This window comes from Pipistrellus hanaki (genome assembly GCF_964339955.1).
Source record: "Pipistrellus hanaki genome assembly, chromosome: 1".
In the NCBI taxonomy this organism is placed as follows: domain Eukaryota; kingdom Metazoa; phylum Chordata; class Mammalia; order Chiroptera; family Vespertilionidae; genus Pipistrellus; species Pipistrellus hanaki.
The window spans coordinates 122,285,121-122,311,900 of NC_140503.1; the positions used below are offsets into that span (position 1 = coordinate 122,285,121).

Genomic DNA, 26,780 nt, shown 5'->3' on the forward strand with positions numbered 1-26,780 from the left:
TTCTAATAATTTCTAATAACCCAAAGAATCTACATATTCAGTATAAAAACTATCAAAATTCCAATGGCATTTTTTCACAGAAACAGAACAAATAATACTAAAATTTGTGTGGAACTATAAAAGTTACAAATAGCTAAAGCTTTGAGAATAAAAGAACAAAGCTAAAGGCATCACACTCTCTGATTTCAAACTACATTACAAAGCTATAGCTATTAAAGCAGTATGGTTTGGGCACAAAAAATTGATACATAGATGCATAGAACAGAATAGAGAACCCAGAAACAAACTCACATATACAGAGTGGGATAAAAGTAGGCTTACAATTGCTCATATGGAAAATAATATAATAATAAATGAAACAAGAATAAACTCTGTGTTTTGCATATACACAACTGTAAATCTTCTTTTGCCCCACCTTGTACATGATCAGTCAATTTACAACAATGAAGCCAAGAATATATAATTGGAAAAGGACAATCTCTTTAGTAAATGGTGCTGAGAAAACTGGACAGCCACGTGCAAAAAAATGGAACCCAACTACTACCTTTTACCATATAAAAAATGAACTCAAAATGGATTAAAAACTTAAATTTAAGATATGAAACCATAAAACTCCTAACTAAAAACAAAACCAAAAATAAAACACAGGTGGTAAGCTCTTTGACGTAGGTCTTGGTGATTATTTTTTTAATCTAATACCAAAAACAAAAATAAACAAATGGGACTATATCAAACTTTTAAAAACTGCACAGTACAGGGAACCACCAACAAAATGAAAAAGCAACCTACTAAATGGGAGAAAAAAATTGCAAAAAATATGTGTAAATATGATTAGAAGCTAATATTCAAAATATATAAAGAATTCATACAACTCCAAAGCAAAAAGAACCAATTAAAAGTTTGATGAGGACTAGGATACATAACTAATCTCAAAAAGCTCTCAACAAAATTCGTGTTAATTACAAAGGGAAAAAATAATTTTACAGTGGAGAAGCCTTGCAGATAGGGCCTTAAATCAAGTGATAAGAGTGAACATCATCATTAATGGGGCAGATGAAAATATGTGTCACCTGGTAGGATGCTCTGAAAAGAATACAGCACCATGCCCATGAAATTCCTGCCAAGGACACCTAATCTGAATATAATTATGAAGAAACATCAGCCAGACTCAACCTGAGGAACATTAAGTGGCCTTCAAAAGTGTCATGAAAGTTACTGAATGACTGAGGAATGGTTCCAGGTGAAAGGAGGCTAAAGAAACTTGTCAAGTACCGGTAAATGCAGCACGGGATTCTAGACTGGAAGCTTCTGCTCAAAAGGATATTATTGGGACCATTGGCAAAGCTTGACTGGGGTCTGAGGATTAGATGGCAGTGATAATTCAATATTCATTTCCTGATCTGGATGGTCACATTGTATAAGAATCCCCTTGTTTGTAAGAAATCCACATGAAAATATTTGGTGGCGATGGGGTATCATGGGGCAATTTACTCGCAAATTGTTCAGGAGAGAGAGAAATGTTCTTTGTATTGTACTTTAAAGTCTTTGTAAATTTGAAATCCCCCCTAAACCCCTTCCCACACATACACACACAAACTGGTTAACAAAAGAATTTGTAAAAATGTTTAAGTCTGCAATAAAGCCATTTCCTCACCCCACTCCACTCCCTAGCTTGAGCCTATAACAGCGAACCAGCAAAAAGAGAGGAAAAACAACACCTGTCACAAAGGACTTTAAAAAATACATTTATTTAAAAAGAAAAAAATATGGGAAATGCATAAGGGATGTGCCCTTTTCTTGTCGACTGCTTCATGGGCCAAGAACCATAGCGATGAGAAAAAAATATTAACACTTCCCAGAGGCCATCAGAGCCATTTAGTATAAAACCTTTAAAAATTCCTTCTTATGTAAGAATATAATATAGGAGGGCCTGTCAGGGCAGAGTCTGGGCAGCACAGCTTGACTCCAGGACAAGCAATAGGCTATTTGAATTAATTTCACCAATGGGCCTGAAGGAATGGTGTAGCTACTGTGCTTGACTGTCCAGGAGGATTCCCTGTACCTTCTGGGCATAGGTGCTGCCCTGCCCCTTACTGCGGCCCCCACCTTCCTCACAATAGTGATCTGTCCAAGGGGTACCCTGTGACCCACAGGAGCCTGTGTCTGTTCTTCCTGAAACACTTACACTGTGCTAGCAGAAAGAGCTGGCAGTGGTCGCCTAGCTCTGCCTATGATTTCAACAGATACTCTGGGACCCTTGCAGAGCCTGCAGCCCTACTTACTATAGACTGCTTTCTCTCGCTTGTCCCCAGTGAGTCATGGCTAATACTGCTGTCATCTTGGGAAAAAGAGTCCCTAGTGTAAATCAGTGGCCTGAATTTCCGGCACCAGGTCCCACATGTTTATGTGCCATACACCGGTTTCCAGGTCCTCGCCACCTGCTGGATAAACCGCTGCCAAAGCCCCAGATGAGGAGAGCTGGGAGGTTAAATCCTGGAAGCCAGAGAAATGGAATGGCCTTTCAATGTCCTTCAATTTCTCTGCCCCTTTAATTTAACCACCAATGGCCAGTCGTGTGCAGTGTATCTGTTCAGGATCTGAGTATTGAACGCAGCTGTATACATTGTCATCTGCTCCCCATCGCCTTGTTTCTTCTGCTCATTTCCACAGTTACACTTTAACTGCTTGATGGCCAATAACCTAGACTCCCTTTCTCTCTCGCTGCAAATCACTGATCGGATGGTTCTCACGGGTATAAAAAGATCATGTTAAAACTCAAGGCTCTGAGAAAAATAATGAGACTAAAGATAGCTAAAGAATGTCACTATACATTCGTAGAGCCTTATTCAAGATAGACTGCCGAGAGAGACTGAATGAAGTGACCTTGCCTTCCCCTTCCTGTTAAATCGCCAGCAAATTCAAGCCAAAGCACAGAGGTCGTGCACACCAGCACAGAGCGAGCCTGTGTGCTGCCAAGCCTTGATGTGACTTTACCACCTGGTCTGGTCATGGTTCTTGGTCAACTCATTAGGAAGCCTGGTGGGGAGCTCATGCATGGCTAGCCCTGTCGCACATGAATGCTTTTTAGAAAAGAGACCAGTGGGTTTGTGCAGAAAAATGTGAAAGGGTTATGCCAATCTGATCTCCTCTATCCTGAGGCGGTGTCACTGTGCTGGTCACACTCACTGTGCCTAAACAGCTTATTCCTAGCCAGGAACACTCGGCAGACAAATGACCACGGATGTGGGAAGAATCACTTTCTAAAACTGCTTGACTTTCATGTTAGGGCCCGTTTTATTTCTTATGCTACATCACGTGCTATTCTTGAAATTGTTCTATTTCTTCCAAAAGCATAATGTACTCAGAGACTTAGTAATCAGCTTTATTCTCATTGTTTTCAAAAACTGAATTTTTACAAATGGACATTTTCAATTAATACATTGAAAACATGTAAATTCTCCTTTAATTACTCTATTGAAATCATTTTTTCTCCATAAACATTAGAAGTTTACACTTGTTAAAGACAAATTTCATTCTAATACTAATACATATATATCCATAGTTGTGTATATATTGTAATATAATTACATATTTTATTAGTTGTTCATATATGTAATATAATATAATGTAATATAATATATGTAATATATGTTCGTATATGTAATATAATGTAATATAATAATTTATAATAGTAGGCAACAGCATGAAAGGAGGCAAAAATATTTCTTCCACATTGGCATCTTACTCTGAAGAGTACCGTAGACAAGTCACTCAGACATCATGAATAGACTTAAGAAGATTTTTGGTATATTGAGGAGGTATGGACATCGCCATTTTTCCCTTTAGGATTTTCTTAAAATGGGAAATATCTCTGCCTTGTCTTCACAATATTTCTTTGATAAGATGTATCTTTCAAAAGCCCATAAATATGTTTGCACCCGGCAATCCGGTCTCCTCTATCCTGGCAGAATTCAGTATTCTACTGCTTCAATGACGCAGAAAGCAAGCAAAAGAAACCGCACTACTGATGGCTATGCACCATCATCATGTTCATGGGAATTTAAAGCTTCAGTTCTATGCTGTATAACAGTAGGGCCAATATACAATAAAGTGCTTTTGTATTGGTGTTTAGAAATAACCCACAGTAAATATCAGCTGATGCAAAACTGCACAATTTGTGAAAGGAGAAATCAATGACATGATAGATCTTTAACGTTTTACCAGTTGCATTAAGGCCCTGTAATTCAAACAGGGTGATGTGATTTCCATAAGGTCATCAGTGCTCCTTATCTGTTTCCTCTCAGACGTGAAGAAGTTATTCTTTAAAACACTGAGGCCAAAGGACAGCCTGGAGCATTTTGTTTCTGGAGGTGCAAATTGGAAATCAGACTTCTGGTAAAACTAAGAGCTAAGAATACATACCAACTTGCTGAAGAATCTGGTCACATGTTGTGTATCTGCCACCACTAGGGCAAATGACAAACCAACTTCATCACCCTCCCACATGTCCTCCCCTCACCACAAACACACCACATGCTTTAATGTACTGGCACATTGACATTCACAATCTATTCTCTGCTTAGAATATCAACCAACCAACCACCATCCCAACCAACTTGTTTATCTGCTAAACTATCCAACCTCAACAGAGCTATTACTTTTGCAAGGAATCTTTCTTAATCTACTATTTCTGAAAACTAAACTTTGCCATTTTTATCTCATCTTCCCTTTTTATGATTAGTCTTGAAGTTTTCATAAGCATCCCCATTGTTTTTATCTCTGTATCAGGTAGGTTGCTTGCCTCCATTTCATTTAGTTCTTTTTCTGGAGACTTCTGTTCTTTCATTTGGGCATGTTTCTTTGTCTCCTCATTTTGGCTGCCTCCCTGTGTTTGCTTCTAAGTGTTAGGTAAAGCTACTACAACTACAGGTCTTTGTAGAGTGGCCTTAGGTAGCAGGTGTCCTATGGGGCCCAGTGGCACAGTCTCCCTGGTCATCTGAGTTGGGTGCTCCAGGTATGTCCCTTGTGTGGGCTGTGAGCGCCCTCCTTCTGTAGTTGAGCCTTGATTGCTGTTTGGAGGAATTGACCCTCGGGTAACTGGTTGTAAGGTGTGGCCATGACTAAAGTGGAGGAGCTGTTGTGCTGGGCTTGCACCCATGTAGGAGAGTTCGCTTTAGTAGGGCTCTGGTGTCTGCCCTTTGAATGGCCCTTAACGGAGGTGGTTCGGTGATGCTCTGGTGCGATCCGAACAAAGCTGGCCACTGGGTGTGTTGGTTCTGGGGCCTCTTTGGGAGGTGCAGGCCAAGGTCAGCTTCTGCCTGTGTGGAGCCCAGGATCACCTGGTGTGAGCTACAAAGTATTGTGCAGATGGTTACCATCAGTCCTGGGCTTAGGCTGCCTGGGCATTGAGGCTGCTTAGCAAAAGAAGTGGGACACACCAAGGCCAGATGCTGCTTGTTTGGGGTTTGTGAACCTTTGAGACATTTTAGGAAGTTCCACACCATAAGCCAAACAGGCCATTTGTATGGAAATGCCGCTGGAAGCAGCTTGGTGGGCCCATGAGTTGAGGGTCGGGAACAGGGTGTAGTAAGCAGTATTAGCCAAGTGGATGGAAACTCAAATACGGTGCCAGCCAGCCTCTCTAGGGTAAGGGATTAGCAAAGTAACAATGGCCTTTGCCAGCTCTTGTGTCTTGAAGAAAGCTGCCCCTCCAGTCATTGCCCTGAAAGCAGACAATACAGTTCCTCCCATAGGTCTCTGGCTACCCCAGAGCTGGAACTCAGAGAGAGCAAGTGTGGGTAAGTCCCTATGCCAGCCCTTTAAGAGGAAAAAATGCCTGGGACTCCAGCAGCCCTCCATGTCACTCAGCCACAATCACCACTGGTTTTCACAGCCAGAAGTTATGGGGACTTCTCTTCCCAGCATGGGGAGCCTCATGGGGAACTGAGACCCCTTGCTCCTCATGGGTGACCTCCACAGCTGAGACATCCCCCCCAATTTTTATCCATCACACATCGGGGTGGGACCTACCTGTTCTGTGCCTCTGCCCCTCCTGCAAGTCTTCATGTGGCTTTTTTATAGCCTTTGTTATAGATTTCTGTTCAGCTAGACTCCAGGAAGTTCTCAATGATGGCTGTTCTGAGGTTTAGTTTAGTTTTTGAAATGGTCATGGGAAAAAGATGAGTACAGCATTTACCTACTCTGCCATCTTGACTGGAAGCTTCAAGAATGTATTTTTACAATGAATTTTTACAATGTTTTTACAATGTTTCACACAACACTTTTGTTCTAGTCTTCACTCACCTCACGGATCTGTGCTACACCAACCCCTGAAGCCAAATGCAAGCTTTTAGGAATTAGAGAGTTGAGCAGCCTCCCCGCCCCCACCCAGCTTTGCCAGAGCCATTTCGCACTTGCCTCAGCTCCTGGTTGCTGGTCCCTGCTGTTCACTTCCTGCTGCTCATTCTAAATACATTTCTCTACGAAAATTTAGATGTACATATCCAACGGCTAGCACACAGAGCCCCTTAGAGGTCTGCAGAGACTTCACACTCAGCATGGCAAAAATTAGTTCATCACTCACCTCCACACAAAAAGGACTATATTTCCATCTCAGTGTCTCACCGCCATCCAACCAGTCATCCAAACTAGAACCTTTGGCACAACTTTGATTCTTCCCTCTCCTCCACAACCCAAGGTCAACGCCACCTCCTGAATCTCTCAGATTGTTCACACATTTCCCTTCCTGCCACCACTGCCTGGGTTCCCAGCCTCCAGCCTCTCTTTCTGGATGTACTAAAACAGTTCCTGACTGGAAGCAAGGAATCAATGTAGTATCGCACAGTTGGCTAAGAAGACTTTCAATGTCTACAAGTGCAATTCTATTGTGGTTGGGCTGAGGTGAATGGCCCTTATAATGTCTGTTATAACATTTTTCTATTTGAACATCTGAACTTACATACTTATTTCCCTCAAGAATGTCTTGAGAATTTTTTATGTGACTGTGACATTTCAATAAATAAAAGAAAGAATAAAGGGATCACGGATCCTAGCTTGGTCTTATGTTTTTCTCCTGCAAAGAAATACTGTATAAGACAATTTGGCAGCCTACAAAATACAGTGTCCATATAAAACATAAATACACTTCATTTCTTTATCCAGTTAGCTACCAGATGCCTTATAAAGTTTTCCTCTAAAATTTCCCCCAATTCAATCATGTTCTCTCTATCTCTCCAACTGAGATTCTTCAGTATGCCATGCTTAGATTGCTACCATAAGATAGTTTTTTTCTTCACCTTGTATTTACTAATAATAATTTATCCATAATTAATTTAATCCTCTACTGTGTCATTATTTCCAATTTGTTAAGATCAATTTGAATTCTCTCATGTTTTACAGAATATCAGTAACTCCATGAAATCTGAAAAGTTGATATCAAGTTCTAAATCAACTTACCTACAGATATATTAAGCAGAGTTGGTTCCTATGTGCTATCACTCCATTGCCTGTTGAAATGATAGGTGATCTATGGATTGACATTCATGCATTCATTTACTCATTCATTCATATAGTCAAAAGTACCAGCTTACTAAAGTTAAGTTGAACAAAGTTATTGTCCTTTCATTCATATATAGAAGGCAGTTAGATTAGCCCAATGTGATGTAGTTTACGTAAAACTCTCTTAGTAACTAGGTTCCTCTAGAAATGATAGTAAATTATTTAACAAAGTATTCTAATATCTCTTCATGTATTTGATGTTAGGCTAACTTGTCTATAACATCTATGGTCAATCTATTTGGTTCTGAATTATTTAACTAGTCACAATACTTAACATATTTTAATTCTCAGTAACTTCTCTTTATATCCATAGTTCAAAAATAATAATAATAATGAGTCGCCAGGACAATGGCAGCCGCCAGGTCCTTCAGTAGTACCCAGCATGCCTGACTAACACAAATAGTTCCCATTCTTCAAAGCACTTTTTAACTCTTTTTATATTTTGACTCTCTTTACTTTCATCAAAACTGGGAACTGTTCCAGCCCTTTCACATCTGATATCGCTCATGAAGAGTGAATTGAATAAGACATTAAAAGCCTCTGCCTTTTCACCAGCTTCTGTTATCGGTTTTCCCGGTCTGTCCATCAGGGGCCCGTGCCAAACAACTGGTGAAATTATATTACAACAAAGTCTTTCTGAAACTTACAGTAACTAGCCCATATGGACAGGGTCCAAAGTGGACTCACAGTATATTCTCTCTGATCTAGGCAATGTTTATGACAAGAGAATGAGAGAATATAGATTGCCTTTTTCAATCTTTATACTTTTTTCTCCCATCAGCTTTGTGTGCACCTTCCAAATGGAAGGAAAAAGAGGAAAGAATTTTTTTTAATTTAATTTCTATTTATTTAAAATCAGGTCAAGAGGGCCTGGGAGAGGGGAGGGGATGTTGAAGGGAGCAGCCTGGAAAAGGTTAATGGGGATGGGGAGAGGGGAAGGGGGAAGACTTATATAATACTTTCAACAATAAAGATTTTAAAAAATAAATAAATAAAATAAAAGCAGGTCAAGTCATTCCGTTAAACGTTTTAACACAGGCAAATAAAGATTCTTAAAGATTTGGTCTCTTTTTACCTGGCTGTGTCTATCTTGGTGACTCAGAGGAGAAGTATTTGGCAAAGTTATGCATGGTGGTGCGAGGGTCTACTGGCCCAGCATGTTCGAGGCATTTTGTTAGAGGATCAGGAGTTAGACAACATTCTATGGGTGGGAATGGAAGTAATGAGCAGGAAATGGTGGCCTCTAGTCTCTCTTGGTTTGTTTCTGTCTCCTCCTCCCACCACACAGAGCTTTCCAAGGAACTAGGTACCCAGGGCCAAGTTCATCAGCCCCTTCACCAGCAGTGAAAAAACTCTTGTCAGTATTTATCCAGCCTGCTAAGCCCGTGATAATTAAGTAACATTTCAAGATTGCCACTCTTGCCAACATGCTGAAACAGAAGAAAGAGCGTGTAACTAGATGCGGTCAAAATGTTTTAAGCGCTTCTTCCTTCAAGATTAAAGAGAGCTGGTAGGAGATATGCAGGGCTGCTTTGGCTCCTCCATCCATAAATCTCTATCTTGATCAAATATATCGCAGTTCACCCACCAGAAGAGTAGAAAAATATTTTATCCTGAAAAACCTACTGCTTCATACACAAATCACTACACTTCTTGTGAAAATCTTTTTTTTTTTAAGTCCTAAACCGGTTTCCTAAACCTTCACTGCATGTGTTATTCATACTCCATGAATCACAACAAAGTTTTCACTGACCTTTTTTTGTATGGAGGTATTTTTTTTTTCTTGGAACCAGGAAACATTTTGTCATCTTTGTGAAAGACTATTTTCCATTCCAACCTTTCCTTAGAAAATTCTATTTATCTGTGGTTTGGCACTTTAGGCACCACTACTCAATTTAATTTGTTCTTACAAGTTCTTAAGAGTCTAAAGAAGGCCTGCAATCAGCCACTGTTAAAAACCTGTCTGTTCTCAAATGTCACTCTTTGGGGGTAGCATGTGTTTTATAAGTCCCTGTTAACATCAGATGACAAAATAAGGTCATCTTTTATCTCCCAAGACTCACACCATTGAAAGTGGATTTCACTGAACCAGATTCATCAACTGGAAGATAATGATACTGTAGGAGAGGCTAGAATTCTTCTGCGTCAACTATTCTTTTTGTTTCAAGTGTATTTTTATTGATTTTAGAGAGGAAGGGAGAGGGAGAGAGAGAGAAACATCAATGATGAAATAGACTCATTGATTGGCTGCCTTCGACATGCCCTCTAGTAGGGATCGAGCCCACAACCTAGGCATGTGCCTGATGGGGAATCAAACCGTGACCTCCTGGTTTATAGGTCAATGCACAATCACTGAGCCACGCCAGCTGGGCCCCATCAGCTATTCTTAACTGCTGAAGAAAAATAATCTAGGGTCCAAAGATAGATCCAGTAGCTGCAATAGCACAGAAAAAGCTCCCTCTAGTTAAATAATGGGGTCCAAAGAGCAAGTGTCCCTACGATTTATATTATCTGGCAATATTAATCATCGTAGTTCATAGACCACCTTCAGCAAAGTCAATGGGAGTGTTTATTTAAAATACAGTTTCCCAGGCAGGCCTTGTGTCTCAGACCAACTATAGTACCAGAATCTAGGAAGTTGTTCCAAGAACCAGCTCCTAGATTATTCCTAGGTCCACTAAAGTTTCAAAAGCCCTGCCATAAAAGATGTCTTACAAATGTTCTACACCACAGAGTTAACGTGTGGGAGGAAAAATGTGGAGACATGTGGCCAGGTATAGATTCAGTTCAGGAAAATCTAGCCCAAGAAAAGCAGGTAAAAGGAGCAATAAGGGGATCACAGTTGGAGTGAGAGAAACTGATAAGGAGGAGAGATGGTCAAAGCCAACTACAAGTTGCTCTAGACATAGAAATTTTTTAAATTCTAAATCAATGAACTTCTGGAAGATACTGAGTTAAGGGTATTAATCCACAAGATAAGCATAATTCTACATTTAAAACCGACCATTAAAGTGCTATTCAAATTAAGTATTTTGAAGCAAATCAGATTGTTTAGAGCATAACATAAGTATGTAATGTCTGAATCATAAAGTATGAAAAATATGACTTGAATCAGAATGGCAATTTTATCTTAAATCTTGAACATTTACGGTATTAATTCCCCTCAAACTGAATTTAGAACATGCTGTGCTCAAAGACTGAAGGCTATCCCAATGGTGTTTGCTCCTTGTTCACTGGTTAGCTTGATTTCATCTCAATCGGAAGTAATCTATCGATGTCAGCTTTTTGAGAGAATGACGGGGAAGACTCGGATTTAGCTTTCTCATGCTTTCTTCCCCTGCCAGTCACCACGATGCTCTAAAAAAAGAGGCCAGAACTGGAATTTAAGAAAACCTGGATTCTTGTCTCCACTAACCCACTACCCAGATTGGATAAACCACTTAACCTCACAGGGGACAGCTTCCTCATCAGTACAATGAAGAAGTCAGGCCACATCATCTTCTGGCTCTAACATTCTAAATGTAACCTTAAACATAACAGTGATGCTATGCTTTTTGCTTTAAATAGGATGGAACCCAGAGACACTTCAATTTCTATTCCTCCAAAGAGAAATGTATATGTGAAAATGACCCTGTTGTTAATATTGAGACTTTGGCTAAAAAAACAAAAAAGATTCTGCCTGAAAGAAAGAAATAAAATCTACCTTGGGCTTAAAATTCTGAGACTTCTTTACCTACTCTCCACCTACCTTAGTTTTTCCTCCCTATCCTGACCCTCAAACAGCTGATTCTTTTAGCTCATCCTGGACATGACATTGTTTGTATTATGAAACATTCCCTCCCCCATCCACATCCCCACAAACAAAAACCCAAAAACTTGGTTGAGGGCAATCTTCAATTACCCTGAAAAAGTTGTACAAATATTCTTAAAGGGTCTGAAAGACCGGAATATTTATGCAAACTTTTAGAGCTACTTGATTTTCAGTGTATATTTTCAATAGATATTTGTGTTGGTTTCATCACATCCGTCTTTCCTTAACTTGTCTTACTTTTATCCTCTCTCTGGGCCCATCTATTTCATCAGTTCCTTTACCCTCATTAATCACTGTCCTTAAAAACAAAAATGTAATATCTCTCAGCTTATATGTCATTTACATACACTTGTAGGAGTTTTAACTTCCAGGTACCACTACTTTGGAAACACCCACACGCTGCTAAGTCTTTGCTGTTTACAAATAAAATTTAAAATACCTTTGTGTTGCCTCTTAGCAAATAAAATGAACTCATAATACAGTGTGTCCCTTCTGTTCCCTATAGTTCTAGGCCTGCCTCCATTTCAGCATTGCCTAAACTAGTCATTTTACACAGTGTTGGGTATAGGTTTCTGCCTATTTTGGTGACATCATTAAAAACCAAAGATTTACAAACAGGTGTGCATGGCAAGCAAAACAACAAATGAAGCAGTTCAAGCAGAAGAGATAAGGCTGAGTCACTCTCTGATGAAAGTGGAATGCCGAGCACCCAAAACACCTACTTGCGTCACAACTGAAATTATTGGCATTTCTCTGAAACCTGACAGGAACCACATAATGAATGAAGACATTGGGCTGTTTTATTGATGTAATGGTCAAAACTCCATGAAAAAGACTCTAGGGAAGTCACCTCTGCAGACAAATTATTTTCCGTATATAATGGTCTAGACAGGTGTTGCCATTTTATTTCATGGCCCTACATGAACACTTATGAAAATCTCCTTTTGAGATTTTCTTTCCTCTAATCCCAGTGACTAAGTGCTGCTACCAACGATTCTTTCATCGTAAACAGTGTTGGAAGAGGCAGGATTCAGTAACAATAGGTCAGTTGAAAAGAGACTAAAACATGGTGTGGGTGTGGATCTATGACAGCGATCAGACTCAATCTGTAGGCCTCTCTCAGGTAATAACATTACAGAGCACACATGCGTACAGAAACGGAAGGAGACACTTGCATGAATTCACACAAAATAACAAGGCAGGGCTTTTCCCTCTTTGCAGCCCTAGAGCTTTTCCTGGCACAGAGTAAGCAGTCAATACATGCTCACTGAATGAAAACACAGCACTAAATCCAGAGTAAGGAAACCCGTTCATGTTACATAATTATTATGCAACCCGACCACAGGGAAGGTGTTTGAGCTTTTCTATCCCACTTAGTAAAGAGAAATCACTCTGCCCTAGAACCAGAATAATTTCTTGGTTCTCAATTTCCTCTCTTCCAATAATCCCCCGCCCCCACCCCTGCAATCATTCCATGAAAATGAACTCAGGTAATTTAGGGTTCTACAAGTCTGTTACAGAAAAGCATAAACATTCTTCAATGCATGTCATCATAATTTGAATGTATATAGAAAAAAAACAACAAAATTTGATAGAGTCCCCTCTGGCCCACTTCCTCACAGCCTCTCACCTGAGATGATTTGACTAGTTGTTTTGCCTATAGCCACGGCCTTAGCAAGGAAGTCGAAGTGAAACAAGCTTGCCTTTTTCATAAACATATAAAGAAGGTCCATTACAAGATGTGAACCTACTGAGTAAATCATTTAACTAAAAGGGAAGGTATGAATTCAATAATTCTACTTCTTTCTATGTAAATTCCAGTGCTCTTAGTACCCCCACCCATCCACATAAGGGCCTCCTTCCTCCTCCTACCGGCACCCCTTCCCGGCCTGTGCCAGCCTGCGCTCTGTCCCTTCACAGGAGCCTGCCATTGCTATTCCCGCCATCTGGAATCAGTTTTCATATCTCTGTCTCATCAACTCTCCATCTATTTTAAAATATCATCTGAAAACATATGTTTCCCTCACACACACACACCCCTTTCAATTTCCTCTCTGCTTTTATTTATTTCATCCTCTGACTTCCTTCGGCTCTGGAAAAAACTCATCTGATTCACTTCAGAAAACTGCTCTACAAAGGGCTGTAACTGTGTTTGATATGAAAGATTGTAATCTCTCAGGTTTGAAACATCTCATATGAGTGGTCAGCACATGCTCCTCCATTTTACCTCCATAAAATGATGGAAGTGCAAGAAAGAATATAAACCAGGAAACGAGGGCATTTCTAACATTAAAATCACCTCAAATGCTGCGGGTTGTTTCCACATGGCCAGTGCTGCCCTGCTCTGCTGCACAAGACGCCAGCCAGAGATCAGCACTGGAATTCGCTGTCCTGAACATCTTTTTAAACACTTAGAACTCAATAAGAAGCTGCTGACCCCATTAGAGTTACCAGTAAGAGAGTTGGGGGTAGGGGATCAAGCCTCCCTTAATCCATTCTTTCCCTTCAGAAACTTTCCCAATAAATTAGAACAAAAAGGAAGGAAGGAAGGAAGGAAGGAAGGAAGGAAGGAAGGAAGGAAGGAAGGAAGGAAGGAAGGAAGGAAGGAAGGAAGGACCCCAAAACAAAGAGAGGATGAACATGCTCTAGACACCCAGTCAGTCAGAAGCCTCCATTTCAGATTGCCCGGCCATCTTCTTCTATTGCCTCTTCACTTTCTCTAACCTCTGCTACTATGATTACCCCCTTTAAATTCTCTTGGCCAACACTTATTAAGCATGTACAGGAAGTGCGGTCCCTGATCATTCTCCAGCATCAGCCAAAGCTTTTCTGCACTGGGCTGCTGACTATGGTTCTTTCATCCTATTTGCCTTTTCTTTCTTTATTCCCCCTCCCCACCATGAAGAAGCTGAAAAATGAGGATCTCACTCTCAAACTCCACTCTATTGTCAGTTCTGTAGCTGCAGCAGTTGTGAGAGCTGGAAGAATCACCGTTGCTAAGCAACACTTCTGCATCCAGTGTAAAACATAAAGAGCACCAAGCGTAGCTCTGCGGATGAGGTTGTCCAGCTCCCCATGAACTCAGGGGGAACAACCACAGGACAATCCACAAAGAAGTGTCCATCCTATTAACACAGGGTTTGGGAAGGAGAGGTTCTTAAATATTCTTTCTTTTCCTTTAGATCATTTCTCATTTTCTACCATAGTAATATGGCCAAATAGGCGAAGATATGGATGGCAAACCCATAATTTGCATTTCCAGGATTGATCTGTGCCACAAATTTACTCGAGCAGAGCTACAGAAATGACAAGGTGTCTTTCCCTTGAAAAAGTGAAAATTAAAATCAGCTGCTTCCCAAAACTGTTCAAAATTGATTTTTAAACAGCATTATAAAGTCCTCAGCAATGACTACACTAAGTTATTCAATGATAACACATTTCCTGCCAGCCTTCCTCAGATGTTTCTTGTACCAGTTTTTCTTATCAAAGGCTCCATTCTCGCATACTGACCTTCCAAGGAAACATTTTGTGTTATTTTGAAGGAAGTATTAACCACCACAATGTAATTTTAGAGGAGATCATTCCCACCCTCAAAGAGAAGTGGGTGGACCAGTGGCTGGTAGAGGCCTGACTGTCAACATACCCTCAGCCATATCCCTCAGGTCTCCCCTCTGTGTCAATTCCTGAATTGAGGCAAGAAGTGAAAGATCAGATGACATTACAATATCATGAACTTTTTGAACACTAGTCGTCCGTAAGGCTAAAACTCCTGTAATACTCAGATCCTTCCCTGTGACTAGGACTGCCAGTCACCCCCACAAATCTATTCTGTTCTTCCAAGATAAGACTTCGTGTCCAGCTAGCTGTGGCAAAGTAACAGCTCTGGCCAAAATAATCTGCACAGAAGTGATGGGTGAAACTTTCTGGTCATGGCTTCCATTTCCCCTCCCCTCCTCCCTTCTTGATGGAGGAATAGTGGATACGGTAGAAGTCAAAGAGGAACATCTGGACAAGGGCAAGACCTAAGTACGGTGGGAAAACAAGAATGAAGCTGGATCTCTGATGACTTCCCAGAGCTCTGATCATCAGCTCTGATTTAATTGACAGAGAAATACACTTCAATCTTATTTAAGCTGCTACTACTTGGCTTTTCTGCACTTGCAACACCTAAATAAGGTATACCCCAAGAATTTATGTTCCACCTCAAAGATTTTCCCAGACCCAAGAAGTGTCAAACATGCCAGTAGAACAACTTTATGCTCAAAGAAAACTCCAAAAAGTTTAGTAAGTGGGAAATTGTAATAAGATCTACCACTTACTGAACACATCTTTCCACAATACTAAGAAAGTGAGTCGTTCTCATCTATAATTCAGTTTAGGAAACATCATGCTTTCAACTAAGAAGCATCTATTTACTAAGCACCGCTGTGTGCAAAACACTATCAAAACAGAGTGGAAGCCACAAAGAAGGACAGGACATGCCAGTCTTCTGGGAACTAACATTCTCAGGGGAGTGTCATGAGATGTAGCATTCTAATAAGGCTATCAAGTGATGTGTGACTATCCTGGACAAATCACTTCAACTTTCTTTAGATTAATGTTTGCTACACTTTTTCCAAACCTTTTATTTTTAATCTATGTTTTTAAAGTGAGTTATTTAGCTCAGCCAGAATGGCTCAGTGATTAGGCACTGCTGACCTATAGACCAGGAAGTCATGGTTTGATTTTCAGTCAGAGCATATGCCCAGGTTGCAGGCTCCATCCCATGTGGGGTGTGTAGAAGGCAGCCAATCAATGATTCTCTCTCAACATTGATATTTCTCTCTCTTTCCCTTCCCCTTCCTCTCTAAAATCAATAAAAATATGTTTTAATTTTTTTTAATGAAGTGAATTACTTATATCCAGCACAAAGTTGTATCTTGCTTTGTTATCCAATCTGACAAAATCTGCCTTTCTTTTTTTTTTTTTTTTTTTTTTGGTAGAGCTTAGACCATTTACATTAAAATGGTTGGGTTTCAACATAAGATCATGCTGTTTTCTGTTTTTTCAATCTATTCTTTGTTCCCTTTTCCTCATTTTTACTTATTTTTGGATTAGCTATTTTTGTGATTCCATTTTATCTCCTTTATTTGGGCTATAAGCTATACTGCTTTGTTTTGTTTCTTTAGGGTTTTCATTAGGGTTTATAACAGTGGTTGGCAAACTCATTAGTCAACAGAGCCAAATATCAACAGTACAATGATTTAAATTTCTTTTGAGAGACAAATTTTTTAAACTTAAATTTCCTCTAACTCCACTTCTTCAAAATAGACTTGCCCAGGCTGAAAACCGACTTCTGCACATGGGCCATGAAGTTTCAATCGCATTGTAAGTGCGCGCCCACACGTGGTGTTTTGTGGAAGAGCCACACTCAAGGGGCCAAAGAGCCACATGTGGCTCAAGAGCCACAGTTTGCTGACCACTGGTTTATAATATATATCTCTACCTTACCACACTCTACCTTTAAGTTTTTATACCACTTCATATACAATACGATAGCATGTTAAGACATACTTCCCTTTACCACCTCCTGATCTTCGTGCTAAGATTGTCATATATTTTATTTCTGCAATACTCTACAATATATTGTTTTCCTATTTGCTTTAAATAGTTCATTTAAAGACATTTTTAAAAACAATAGCTTTTTGTATTTATATATATTCATGTTTGCCTTTCCTGATGACCTTCATTCCTTTGTGTTGATTCAGGTTTTCATCTGGTATTATTTTCCTTCTGCCTGAAGGATTTCATTTAACATTTCCTGTAATGGTGGTCAGCTGGTGATAAATTCTCTCAGCTTTTGTATGTCTGAAAAAGTCTTTATTTCATCTTTTTTTTTTAAAGGTATTTTTGCTGGGTATATAACTATTGGTTGAGTGTTTTCCTTTCCATGCTTTAAAAATGCTGCCCATTGTCTTCTGACCTGCACTGTTACCTTTGTTCTTCTGTATCTAATGTGTCTTTTGTTTGTGTGGGTTTTTTTTTTTTTTATCCTCACTGAAGGATATTTTTCCATGTGTCTCTATCATACTCATGTTTTCTCTACCTACTTGAACATATGAAGTATACTTATGACATCTATTTAAATGTCCTTGCATTAGTTGGCTGAGGCTGCTGTTAAAAAATACTATAGACTGCATAGCTTAAATAACAGATATTTATTCCTCACAGCTCTGAAGACTAGACGTCCAAGATCCAGCTGCCAGCCAATTAAATTCCTAATTAAATACCCTCTTCCTGGCTTACAAACAGCCACCTTCCCACTCTGTCCTCACATGGTCATGGTCGAGAGTAATTCCTCTCTCTCTCTCTCTCTCTCTCTCTCTCTCTCTTTTTTTTTTTTTTTTTTTTTTTTAATCCTTACTAGGCTATTTTGTTGATTTTAGAGAGAAAGGAAGGGAGAGAGAAAAACATCTATGTGAAAGAGAAACATCCGTAGGTTGCCTTCTGTACACACCCCAACCAGGTATCAAACCTGAAACCTAGATAGATATGTACCCTGATCAAGAATGAAACCTACCACCTGTGGTGTACAGGACAATGCTCCAACCAACTGAGGCACCTGGCCAGGACTCTCCCTCCGTCTTCTGATAAAGCCATTAATCCCATCATAAGGGGGCCACCCTCATAATCCCATCTAACCCCAACTACCAAATTACCAAAGGCCCATGTACAAATGCTATCACACTGAGGGTTACAGCTTCAACATATGAATGGGGTAGGTGCACTTGTGATATTTCTGGGTCTTTTTCTACAGAAATGTTCCTTCTCATTATGGGTCATGTTTTTGTGTGTTGGGGGTGGGGGAGGTGATTATTTGAATGCCTGGTAATTTCTGATTGAAGGCCAGATAATGTAATTTTAATTTGTTGGGGATGGAGTTTTTTAGATTCCTGTAAATATTTTGGGGCTTTGTATTGAATGCAATAAATTTACCTGGAAACAACTTGATCTTTCCATGGCTTGCTTTTAAGCTTTGGTAAGCAAGAAAAGAAGAGTCTTTATTTTAAGGACTAATTTTTCTACACAACTTAGGCAATGTCTTCTGAGAACCCCAATTGATATCCTGAATGTCAAGAGGTCTTTCCACTCTGGGTGGCAGAAAAATGAACTATTGAGCTCCAGAAATGATTCCACCTGATTCTTCGACGTGTCTTTCCCTGGCAGCAGGCAGTTTTCTCACATACATTCACTGAAAACTGCAGATCTTTGGAGCTGTCTCTCTGTAGTTCTATCCTATCTAGAACCTTACCATGTGATTTCTAGTAGCTATAGCATCTACAAACTCTGAACTCTGAGAGAGAGAGAGAGATAGGCTCTATTGTATTACTAATAATATAATAATATAGGGGATTTTCAAGAGGGCAGTAGAGTAAGTGGAAGCTACAACAACCTCCTCCCAGGATCAAACCGGAATTACAACTAAATTAAAGAACAATCATCTTGAATAACCTACTACAGACTAGCTGAAGAAGAGTCTTATAATCAAAGATTTATAGATGAAGCCATATCATGATTTGGGGTGAACACACATTACAATAAATTTGTGATGTATTGTATAACTGTATATTTGAAACCTATATAATTTTAACCCAATAAATGCAATAAGAAAGTAAACTTTAAAAAATAAATATAATGTATATCAAGGCAGTAAACTGAAGCAATCTCATTTGTTTCTCTTTCCTAAAAGATTACTATTTTGTGCTACTTGTCTAATGAAAACTTTTGTTTCAATAATCCTCCCTAGTTATTTTTTAGTTTAACTTGAGAGACTAATTCCAGTCCCTTTTACTCTATCATCACTAAAATCATGTTATCTCTTAAAAGTCTCCACATCTTCTTAATTTGTTTTCTCCAATATAAATTTTGGAGAGTCCATTGAGCACAGCATGGTGGTTGGAAAACGGGCTCTGAAGTCAGACCACCTGGGTTCAAGAAGCAACTTTGCCATTACTCTCTGTGTACAGAAGATATTTAACCTCTCTGTGTTCACCTTGCTTATCTATAAAACTAGAGACTTGGCGCACAGATTGGTGCACCAGTGGGGTACCTCAGCCTGGCCTTCGGGGATAGGGCCAAAACTGTCTCTCTGGCATCCCCTGAGAGGTCCCATATTGTGAGAGGGTGCAGGCCAAGCTGAGGGACCTCACTGGTGCACTAATCCATGCACTGGGCCTCTAGTCCTATATAGAAGCCAGGTTCACAAATGGTGAGCACAGCAGTGGTGGCAGCAGCCTCTCCCGCCTCCACAGAAGCACAAGGACCCCTTGGGGGATGTCTGCTGAGGGGTGCTGTACTGTGAGAGACCACAGGCTGGGCTGAGGGACACCCCCTCCCCCACAGTGCACGAATGTCATGCACTCTAGTATGCATATAAGACCTTTGGTTAATCTCTTCCCACCCTCTCCCCTCACCCCTTCCCTCTGAGATTCATCAGTCTGGTCCATGTTTCCATGACTGTGCATTGAGCATCTGCCCCCTGGTGGTCAGTGTGCATCATAGCTACTGGTCAAATGGTCAAATGGCCGAATGGTCACTTGGGCTTTTATAGAGAGATAAGAATATTAGAAGTATACATCTATATCATAAGGATGTTGTGAGATTTAACTGAAAGAATACATAAAGTGATTAACATCATTCCTAGTACATAGTAATTACTCAATTGTTGCTATTTCAAATATCCATCATCATAATCTGCTCAAATGCCAACTGACAAAGAAATCCACCCAGTGTTATTCTGCCAAATTTACCAACATCACAGCCATTACTAATGAAATCTCACAGCCATTACCAATGAAACCCTCCACAGGAAACACCTGAATTGTCTATACTAACTGAAAAATTGTATCAAGTTCATTAACTGACATGAATGTCTCCTCTAGCTAATGGGTTACATTTGTTCCCCATTAATTCCTTCTTTGGCATCATTCTTCCTATATAGCTTTCTTTCAATGAGGGTCAAAATATCACCATTTTATCAATATCCTGGCCTTTTCTGAAGGGGCAAAATGTTCATTTTCCATATTCATTCCAACGCACCATATACATTGACTCAATGTTATATTTAGTATAAGAATAAAATTCTGAAAGCATTCTTAAAAGCTTTAATTGAAATTATCACAAGATAATAACACAGCATGGAGCTCTGAGCTTCTCTCTACTTAATGTTCTATTGACTTATGTTAAAGTTCTTGTTTGTTCTCTATTCAACCTCTAGGGAAAGATTTTTCCAATAAGCGCAACTGGTTAAATGAGCATAAAAGTAAAGTTTTGTTCCATTACTAAAAAAGCTAATACTAACTATATGTATTTAGACACTGTTCTATATATGCCATAAGGCAGAACTGTGTTCATCTCTTCTAAATGAAGGCAGCTTTTCTTTTTTCTTCTAAATCACATATGTTATGGAATGAGTCTTAATGAAGCCACTGATTCAGGGTTTTTTTTTTTTCTTTTTCCAATGAAGGCATATTCTTTATACTGATAAGATAGAATACTGGGCATCATAATTCAGCACAAACTTGTTACATAAACCCTAAGAAACTTAGAGACCCTATTTTCACAGTTTACAAGTGCTTTCACATACATTATCTAGTCAGTGCTTACAACAATCCTGTGAGCTAAGGATCACAACAGGGAAAAGTCAATGTTGTAGAAACAAAAGACTAAGATGTCCAACAGCAGTCCTACTCTAAAAACACTTAGTTCCAGACTATCTGGATCAAGCTCACTGAGTTTGTTTGTAAATACTTATTTTCAATAGGCTGAGTCGTCTAACTTTGCTTAATTCAACAGTAACAAAATGCCATATTCTCATGAATATGAGTTTAAGAGCTCAACACTTCTTTCCACTACCTCCTTCCTAAAACAAAAGTTATTTTTCCCCAAAGTTCTATTTTGAAAATTTTTAAACCTTAAAAAGTTTTCAAAATAGTACAATGAATATGCCCTCTATCCAGATTTACCAATTGTCAACATTTTGCTATATTTGCTTTATACAGAATAGAACTGTATGTGTATATAAAGCAAATATGTACAACCCATCCTGTATTAATGTATTATATTTGAACAACCATAAGTATGTATAATAATCATAAATATATATATATGTATGTGTGTATATCGGGTCTAGTAATAATTAATGTCGTTTTTTAACATTCGTTTAAAATCTTGCTTGGCGTTGACCTGTATTGACATAACCTTCAAACACGTGGTATCTACAGAACGTATGAAGTGCAATTAACAAGTTTTGCTTGAAAAAGTTTGTGTTTGGTTTGGTTTTTGTTGCAAAACTAGGGCTAAGAAGATGGCGGATGAAGAGCATATTCGGCACTGCATGCTTTATGAGTTCCCATTAGGAAGAAAAGCAAGTGAGGCTGCAAAAAACATCTGTAGTGCTCTTGGTCAAGATGCAGTTAGCGCCAGAAAATGCCAGCGTTGGTTTGAGAAATTTCGCGAGGGAAATTTTTCGTTAGATGACAAGAGTGGTCGAGGCCGTGTGTCCAATTTTGATCAAGAAGCTCTTCAAGCTCTTTTGGTGCAAAATCCTCAAATTACCCAACAAGAGCTTGCGACAACTTTAAATTGTTCACAAAAAACAATTTCCAATCAATTGCGTGCACTTGGCAAAGTCCAAAAGTTTGGAAAATGGGTTCCTCATGAGTTGACCGACAACAACCGTAATCAAAGAGTCACAATTTGCAGTTCGCTCCTCTCTCGTCAAAACCGTTTGCCGTTTTTAGAGCAAATTGTTACCAGAGATGAAGAATGGGTGCTGTATGTTAATTTGAAAAGGCGGCCTCAATGGTTGGACAAAAATGAGGCTCCGCAGCCCACGCCAAAACCTGACTTGCATGCGAAAAAAGTGATGTGTGTTTGGTGGAATTTTAAAGGAATTCTTCATTATGAACTTTTACCATCTAACCAAACCATTACAAGTGCAGTGTATAGTGCCCAATTGGAAAAGTTAGCCCAAGCTTTAAGAGAAAAAGAACCCGCGCTGATTAATCGGAAGGGCGTAATTCTTCACCACGATAACGCACGACCACATACTGCAAGAATCACTGCTGAAAAACTGCGCCAGTTGGAATGGGAAGTTCTCCCTCAACCTGCATATTCTCCTGATATTGCCCCTTCCGATTACCATTTGTTTCGTTCTTTGCAAAACTTTCTTCTTGGAAAAAAATTTAATAATGAAGAATGCCTCAAAAATGCATTGACCGAATTTTTTGCATCAAAATCACAAGAATTTTACAACAGAGGGATTAAAATGCTTCCTGAGCGTTGGACACAAGTAGTAGAAAACAACGGCAACTATATTGTTGATTAAATTTTGTTGTATTGTTTAAATAAATTCGATTTAAAAAAATATTAGGAAACGACATTAATTATTACTAGACCTAATATATATGATATATATATATATATATATATATATATATATACATACATACACACACACAATAAATATTATCCTAATATAAAAAACCTTGGGTCCATCACTACTGGAGGCTTGACCAACTGGAAGTCAGTCCTGCAGTCAGCACTGGGTTGCCATGGCGACCCAGCACTGATTGCTGTGGCTGCAGACATGGTGACCCAGTACTGACTGCTGAGGGGGCTGAGAATCAGGCCTGAAGAAAAGCAGGATCTGATCTGTAGCCTATGTGGCAGCTGTTGATCAGCACTTGCCTGGCCAGGCCAGCAGCCACACCTCCATTTCTCTTCAGGCCTCCAATAGGGCTGCTGATCAGTCCCCCTTTCTGATCAGGTCCCATTGATAGGCCCAGAGACTCTGACTGGCATAGAAACCAACCAATCAGAGCCAAATCTAAATAAAGTGTGAGGAACCAATGGCTGCCTAGGAGGCAGAGCTTTTGATGCTGACTGGCATAGAAACCTACCAATCAGAACCAAATCTGGGTCAACTGTGAGGAGCCAATGGCTGCCTAGGAGGCAGAGCTTTTGACTCTGACTGGCATAGAAACCAACCAATCAGAACCAAATTGGCCAGCAGAGAAGGGCAGTTGAGGGCGAGATGAAGCCAGAAGCGTAGGGCAGTTAGGGCTAATCAGGCAGATAGGGAAGGGCAGTTGGGGGTGAAATGAGACTGGCAGGAGAGGGCTGTTGTGGGTGAGATCAGGCCAGCAGGGGACGGCAGTTTGGGGCAACCAGGCCAGCAGGGGAGGCAGGTGGGCGCGAGATCAGGCCAGCAGGTGAAGGAAGTTAGGGATGATCAGGCAGGCAGGTGGAGAGGTTAGGGGCGATCAGGCAGGCAGAGGGATTAGGGGCAATCAGGCAGGCAGGCAGAGGCAGTTAGGGGCAATCAGGCAGGCAGGCAGAGGCAGTTAGGGGCAATCAGGCAGGCAGGCAGATGAGCAGTTAGGAGCCAATGATCCCAGATTGTGAGAGGATATCCCCAACTGGAGAGGGTCAGGCTGGGCTGAGGGAACCACCCCCTCCAAGCACGAATTTCATGCACCAGGCCACTAGTCTATATATATATAAAACCCTAATGTGCAAATAGACCGAACAGAACAGCCAAACAACTGAACAACCAGTCGCTATGATGTGTGCTGACCACCAGAGGGAGTGTGCAGAACATGATGGGCATCAGCCACAGGCAGCAGAGCATGGAACATGGCAGGCATCAGCCATGGTGGGATGGTGGAGCAAGTGAACGAGGCAGATTAAGAAAGGATGCCAGTCACTGTCTGGTGTGAGCCTCTGGTGGTTACTGAAAATTCTTTGATCCTGTGTGCCACAGTCCACAAGGCACTTCACCTGCTGCCAGAGCCCAGAGCCATTTGGCCTCATCAGTGGGTGCAAGTGGCAGCTGCTGGTTCTGATCACCCCTCAGGGCTTCTACACCTCCCCCTGTTCCTGAGCGACATCGCAACCAGCAGACACCTCTCATACCCACTGCCAGCACTGGCCCTGCTCACATCTGCAGCTGGCACCAGAGCCACCACTCACAGTACTCCCACTGCCAGTGCCGGTCCTGTCAGCCAGCTATGAGGGGTGGCTACCAGTCCTGATTGTCTCTGAGGGTTTCTCCACCTTCCCCTGCTCCTGAGGGGTGATGGGGCAAAGCTGCTGCTCGCATTGCTAATGGGAGCAGTGGAGGTGAGAGTGGGGCTGCTGGAAGATAGAGGACAAGGGGCCATGGTAGGAGGGGCTGGGTGGGGCACAGAGAATGGGCCGAGACCCACGTCTGTGCACACCACAACCTCGCAGCCCACAGTTCCTTTCAAGGTGCACAAGTTCATGCACTGGGCCCCTAGTGTTTTATATATTCACAGTAAAGCTGGTAGCAAGCATCATGACAATTAAGTTATAAATACTACTGTTTAATATATAGTCCATTTTCAAATTTCCTCAAATAACCCAATAAAGACCCCTTATAGCTGTTTCCCTGATTTAGGATGCAATACGTGATCACACACTGCATTTAGATGTCATATATATTTAGTCTCCTTTAATAAAAAGAACAGCTCCCCCACCTTTTTTTTTTTTTCCTATAATAACTGATATTTATTAAGAAAACAAGCCTTTTTTTTCTGATTGTTCCCTCATTATTAGATTCAGGTTAAACATTTGGGGCAGGAATGCTGCCTAAGTGACATGCAGGGATCGAATCAGTGGGTACTTGACATCAATTTGTTTCTCTTTGGGCGATGTTAAACTGCCTAAATTTGATCACATGTTTAAGGTATTTTCCATTGTAAAAGTGCCTGTCTCCCTTTATAAATAACTAGTCCAAAGGGCAACATTATTCCCCAACAATTTTCACTCACTGATGTTAGCATCCACTGATCATTCTTGCCTGAATCACTTATTAATTACTGTGGTGGTTGTAAAATGAGAATTTTGTCTTCCATCATTCCTTCAACATTTAGTAACTGGCGCTTTCAAAAGTAGCTCATGACAGCAAAAAGACAACCAGGACCGCCTGTGCGAGAGTGTGACCACCAGAATGAAGATGCTCGCTGGAGAGAACAAAGCTCTCCCGAGGAAGACCCGCGGAAGGCTCAGCTCATGCTGGATACACACAGCTTTACGTTTCTGCGATGAAGATATTTTCTCCCAGTCGGTCAGGTTCAAAGATATTTTTTCGCTGTGTAAGCTGTGGGTGTTTATCATGTTCTTTGTTTCAAGATGGTGATGGAATACTGGCAAAAGATCTAAAGGAATTATACCCTTCAAGCTTCATACAGTAACCTCTAGCTTCCTCCATGAAGTAGAGGGAGAACACCTCTGAAAGTGTCAGACCAAGAAAATTACACACGGCTGAAAACCCAGGAGATCATTTCTAAAGTATGCTTGGCTCTGAACCTTTCTTACAGTTATAGATCAAGCACCCCAAAATTACACCCTTTCATCCCTTGTCTTGCATGGCTTCAGTTCAAAGAAGGAACCAATATTTTGTTCTATTCCTTTTTACCTTGTTTTCATAGAGATGCCCTGAGCTTTCATACACATATAACTATAAACTTTGTCAGGCAAACTGTCTACAAACCACCTTAATGCAATGATATGGTGAACCTTGTGATTCTAATTCATCCCCTACCAGTAAATTCCCAGGTCACAAAGTCAAAAGAATATTTCAGTTTAATTCAACAATCACGGTGTAACCCATGAACTCTGATAATAGCACCACCCTTGAAAGTGATTTATAAGTGTTTAAACTTATGCCTCCCCAGGTACTATAAAGAAAGCCAAAATCAATTGCCAGTGTATTACATAATAGTAAACATAAACTACTAAATAATCCTATTATGCATCACTATAAAGTGATAAAATCTTAATCTTTATAGGGTTCCTAGAGAGATCATCCAATCTCCTATCCAATGCTAGGCTCATGTCTTCAGTGTCATAAATAGTAATGCCATCTCTGTTTAAACACCATGGGGAGAGAGAGTGCACAACATGACAGTTCATTCCACTAACTGACAGCTACACAGGAGACAGCCTGGAGATCAGGGAGCTAAGAATCAATGCATTTGCATGTAAACCTATCAGTATACCATAAAAATACAGTAAGAAAAATTATAATAATAGGCGTCCTTTCAATACTAATCTTTTCTAAAATGTTTCAAACAAAATGCTGTTTACAAAAACTGATATACCAATATTAAGCAAATTAACGGGTAAGGTATGTTTCAGACCAAGGAACATGGAGGTTTCTCCCACTGTATCACTTCACCTGAAACAGAACACTCTCAGTACCCTTAAGTCAAAACTCTACTACTTGTGTCTTCCATCAAAGTCCCAAGAGCATCACTCTATTTCCTTCTCCCGCCACATTTGTTCTGCACATTGGACTCACGTGGCTAAACATCTCTTCTATTATCTTGACCTACCCACAATCCAA

At 40.2% G+C, this 26,780-nt stretch overlaps 1 protein-coding gene across 2 annotated transcripts in view; it reads right to left on the bottom strand.

The window, feature by feature from the left end:
- Positions 1–26,780, bottom strand: part of NEBL (nebulette) — a 368,782-nt gene that overhangs the window by 290,354 nt on the left and 51,648 nt on the right. The window lies entirely within an intron of this gene.